The 5,671-nt window shown below is 35.1% G+C and overlaps 1 long non-coding RNA gene across 1 annotated transcript; it reads left to right on the top strand.

The window, feature by feature from the left end:
• The first annotated feature begins 612 nt into the window (after positions 1-612).
• On the top strand, positions 613-4,777 carry LOC144363248 (uncharacterized). The gene is made up of 5 exons (XR_014931535.1): positions 613-694; positions 1,062-1,173; positions 3,420-3,500; positions 3,911-3,952; positions 4,574-4,777. It is a non-coding gene; the product is annotated as an uncharacterized LOC144363248 (long non-coding RNA).
• Positions 4,778-5,671: the final 894 nt, after the last annotated feature.

Raw genomic sequence — 5,671 nt, 5'->3', positions numbered from 1 at the left:
TACAGATAGTAATCCACCACTGTCTGGTAAATATATGCTGTGACAAATTTATAGACACGGTCGTCAGTGTACACATCTTTATGTGCATATGGATCTATTCAAATGTTCTTGTCTCGTAGATTCAGACATCGTATTACAGGCAACTTTCTGGAACGACACGCTATTTTATTTAGTGAATGCGCTCTATTGATTCACAAATTCCACGGGAGAGAGATACTGACCGAGATTTACATAAACCATTGGTTTGGTGTAATTTGAGGTAGGATCCAACTCATAATTTTCCAGTAGAGGTACATGTACATGGGAAATAGAACTTACCATTAACAATACAATCATTTTGTGCGCCTTTCCTGGCATTCAAATCACTTGTTGAAACGGCACTGCTACTAAAAAAATGACTGAAATAGTTGATTTGCTAATTTAATAAACTAATAAATACATATGTTTTCAAATATTGCAGTTCTGTTTATATAATTTATTATTTTATTTTAAATGTCCACCAGGTCCATGCTACTTCTCATAATCAACAGATATCGATCACTCGATGCGTGACATTCTGAAACAGGAGTTATCATAATGTATGTGCCATATTGACGATTTATCACGTGATATGTGTACATCCTCAGTCCTCGGACGTCACCACATCTTGCAACAGGCGGTGATTCAACTCTCCTCCCTTTACAACCAGCGTACTGTAAGTGCGTTTTGATTATTAATTGTGATAAACAAATACTCGTTGAATCTTTCACAAATATGATAAGGAATCGATAGGTTACTATTTTTTTTTTCTGTCAGAGATTAGTAAGCTAATTTACGAAAATTGTTTCGAAACGTTTAACTAGGGTAATCCACGGTCTGTATCATGGGAATATGATACTAAGTTGAGAAATTTCCCTGTCAACAATTTAAAAACAATTTCATGCGTGTTGTTTAGAAATTTGTTACGCCACATATGTATTGAGAAACAATGAGATGTGTAATTCCCGTCTCATAATGAAGTTTTTGCCCGTGATGCATATTATTGGGCCGACACATAAATATTGTCATCGTTTTATACACAGGATAGGATGAGATTCATTACAGTGATGTTAATCAGCTGTTTGCTGTGTTCTATGTACTCAGCCTTGCCGTTGAAAAAATCAGTGAATGCCAAACCCCCGGAAGAATATAAGCGTACGTACTTTATCTCTATTATGAATCGGACTTTCAATTAATTGTCTATGTCTCATGTTGTTTTATATAATGGTGCAACAACTCCAACAAATACCAAACTGGTAACTAGATAGCAAGGTAACTCGCATTGACAATTTTCAGCGTATCTCGTGCGGCGAAGATTCATCTATAGTGGGGCCTCCAGCCTTGATTGTTACGTTCCTTTCTTTTGATGGTGGAAACAACTTTTCAAAGTTAATATTTCAACTTTCGGAGATTAATAGAATATATCTACATATGTGTATGTTGCTAAATTTTAAAACAATGACTGTTTCTGACCATTTAACAGTATGCATTATATATATTAGGTCCGTGGCTGTCTAACTAGACGAGCGCCACCACACGTTCATGTTAGTAAACGCCTGACAAACCTAGCTAATTGGTCACTGGAGCATACTGCCTTTTATGAATTAAATTAAAGTGATATATAATGGCAACAAATTCGCTAGTTATACAATGACCCGTTTCTTTGCTGCGACAGAGAGAGATCTTCATTTAAAGTGGTTTTGTCGGCAAAACTCTGTTTGAAGGCTTCGAAATGTAAAGTAATACGAGTTCTGCAATGAAATCAATACAGCAAATCAGAACATCGTCGAGCAGAGTATACTCGGTTTTGATTGACTTTGTAACACCTTAATATCGCGCCAAACCATCGAATCACAGGCGAAATTCTCTGTTATTTGTCAAAATTAATATTCGTTGTTAAGTAATCGTCAATAAGATTAGACTTTTGGGTTGTTTCCTGTATAGCCATTCGGTTTACTCCCTTTCGAATTTATATGACGATTATTTTACCCATGTTACTACAGCGTTTGAGCGAACTTCTAATATCGAGCATCATAGCACTTCCTATGTTAATTGTTTGTGGCGTGCACCTGAGGCAGAATTTAAACGGCAGTGCATGGGTAGTATTGTAGTGAAGACTGTAATAACTCACTTAGACGATAAACGGCGCACTGCAGAACACCATATTTCGATCAGTACAACTCGAGAACAACGTAACTTCAGTATTTGGTTCCAGGGCATGTTACTCAAAACTTGAAAGGCTTTCGAATATATTTGGCCGACAATACAACTTTAGTATCACTCATTAACATCGTAGTAATAACAGCATTGGTGGATGACAGTTCTCTAAATGCATCGATACAATTTTTGTATAAATTGTAACACGTATTCACACCACTACTAACTAACATTACACTCGCACTGCAGTTACATGGAAACAACCTACGAAAAGTGTTATTGTAGCACACTCTAAAAGACAACTTTCTAAAAGCACACTCAAACCTACAACTGTAGATCGAGAGACAAACATGTTTTTAAGATGAATACATGAATGATTGCTTCACGAATACAGTAGTTAAACGTTCACAGTATTAGACTTGTGTATAAATACTAAACTGACGTTCCTAGTGGTCAATATCTGTGACATCTATAACATTACTAATAATTCTGTTATCTGTACGTATCAGCCAATGAGACGAAATAATTATTTTCAGTGCAAACTATGATGTTATCACGTGTTTTTACTTGTTCGTATAGCTGGATAATATTAGTGGATAGTTTTACCCATTTGATGTTTTTTTTTGTCGAATTTGAGTTTATGAAATAAGTCATATCAATTGAACACATGATCCAGTGCCAAAAATTGTACGTAATTACGCCAACGAATCATAGGCTAATTTATGCTAAATAGGCATGACGACTAAGCGCATTTGTTATTGCATATTTGTAGTTACGGTTGCCGAAAATCGACAGAAATATAACCCTTCACAAAATAAACGTTCAGTCGATATTATTCTGAGTTATTGTAATTGCACCATGATAACAAAAAATGTTATCCAGTTTGTAATTCTCATATCGATGTGATTGAAACAATGCCAATGTCCCTTTAATGCTTGTCGATAGTGCAGTCTATGATTAATTACACATTGACGTAATGTTTAGCTGCATGTGATACTAACAGCAAAACAACGAAATCACGGATCGTGAGCTTATTCGGTAGTTAAGGAATGGTTGTATTTAATACGAGACATGTATCCAAGATTTCATACGATGATTTAATGTATTAATGTTTAATATGTGTTGTGGCGAAGAAGGATGACATCGAACGTATGTAAGAACACGTATACATATCAGGTTTATTGTTATTACACTGTAGGGAATTCTAAATTGGCTTTCAAATTGTTTTTCATGTATCGCCACAGGTGGCGCCTGTACTGGAGTCGTTTGTCCCATAGGAAAGGTGTGCGTAGAAGGGCATAATTACGTAGGATATTGCTTTCCGAGTGAGTATTAACTGACTTAATGTTCAGTAAAGTCATGCGTGACATTGAGTGTTGAATCAGTACCCTGCAATAAACATACCTTAACTTAAATACCTAAAAATGAATAAATTGCCATTATTTTTGTATAATCAATTCATTTGCAATTATATTGCAATATCATTGATTGAAAAATATAAGTATAATACTTTATGTCATACAATCATGTGTTCCGAACGTTCTTCTTTGAAATGATATTTCCATCTATCCACTCCCAATCAAATATGTTTTGCGCTATCAACATTTTAGAGAGAATTCAAATCGTGGTCACGGTCTTTGTTTATTCTGTGAGATGTGGCAGTTTGACGTGTACTCTTACTGACATTCTAATATTTAAAAACTGATTTGTTCCAATTATTATTTTCTGATCATAGAGTGGTATGCTGACATAAAATTCGGACAAAATCATGGCGGAGGTAAGAACTAGTCACAATGAACCAGCGTAAACGAGTTTTCTTTTTCGTTATGCGAGACTCGGGTTGGGATAACTGTTTATGTTTGGTTAGATTTCAACATGGCCTTCACTCATATTAAAGCGGCTGCGGGTCGTCACCTGCACTTGCGCGATAACAACGCACCAAAAAACGCAAAGGCCCATGGGTAGACGCTTGTTTGTTAACAACGACATGCTATTTCCGTTTGCCGCATGCGCAGGTGACGACTCCCCCGCTTTAACTACTATATACGTGTATTGCATTACCACTTGCCCGCAAGTTTACCCTAGAACTGGTCAGTCATAATGTACTCCGTTTGCACTGGCCACATTTAACTACAGCGTCAGGCAGTCATTATCCAAACAAATAAAAAAAAAACATCTATCATCGCGATCTCATGCAAATAATGTTATATCTTAGTAGACATATTAGCTATGAAATGGCATTCGTCGTATTGTAATTCGTGGACAAAATATTTTTCATTATTATTCATATAATTAAATTAATAAGATATAATAACTGCTTATTTCAAACATGGAGTGTATAATTTATAAATTTTATGATTTATCGTTTTTTTTTGTTTGTTTGTTTTTTTCAATACAGATAATGTTAGAAAAGAACAAAATATATAGATTGGTTTGATCAGCATCGTTACAATGAGGATATGCAAGAAGTCCGAAAGTTGATATCAAGTCTTTGAGAAATGGAATTCGGGAATTTGGCACAGTCACATGCTCACAGTATTTGACATAAATTACGATGTAAAACTACATACATTTCACGAAATAAACAAAAAAATCCACCATATCCTGCTGACATTATTATTAACTGTACATTCATGCTACCTTGTATTTATCATTATATCGATAGCTTCTGTTACATTCCCCTTCCCAAAGACGTGTGTTTTATCATTGAGCTAGGTAGTCGCCAGGGAACGCCCCATTATTTGTGGTTCTCTGTGGCTCCCTAGGTCAGGTTATAAGGTAGAAGACCCTGCAAGGGAGAGTGCTTCTCGTGTTATTGTTGTAAGCTTTGAGTAAAACATGTGAATACCACTTGTATTCAATATACGGTCGTCGCATTATATAATCGCGTTTTGTCGTGTTTTTAAATAAAAACAAATTCAGAGCTGCTTATCCAAACAGATAGCAAAAAAAAAACGTAGTGAACGCAAAAGTCGGGGTAACGTAGAAAAGTTGGTTGAAGTCGACGGACGTGATTTATCACGTGATAATATTTGCCATTTTTTTGACGGTTTTTCCTTTTCTTTGTATTGAAAAAAAAAAAAACATGTCGAAAGTCTACACAATACCAGTCGACCAATATGTATTTCTAGGTTACCCTGTGTTTGCGTAATCCATTAGCATTAGATTGGAAACTAGAAAATTAAACACGAAAAAAATTAATTGTTAATGTTAATGTTTGTGTAAATTTCATCACTGCCATCAGTGGATATGTTTCAATGTTTCATGAATTCTGAAAAAGTCCATTTTTTTAAAAATGTTTTTTTTTATTTTTTATTTTTATTTTTTATTTTTTTATTTTCTCCAAATGTCTGTACACTAAACTTATCTTATAGCCATACTTTGTAATTCTTACACATCTAGGGAAATCCCCAGCACCTGTGCATATTAGCAATTAGTAATGGACGTGACTGCTTTCGTTCAAATTGGTAGTTCAATCTGTTCCTAAAATATTAAC

This window comes from Saccoglossus kowalevskii, chromosome 14 (genome assembly GCF_978046115.1).
Source record: "Saccoglossus kowalevskii chromosome 14, keSacKowa6.1, whole genome shotgun sequence".
Classification (NCBI taxonomy): Eukaryota; Metazoa; Hemichordata; class Enteropneusta; family Harrimaniidae; genus Saccoglossus; species Saccoglossus kowalevskii.
Note: the sequence above shows the minus strand (reverse complement) of the source record. Positions and strands in the feature narration are given on the sequence as shown.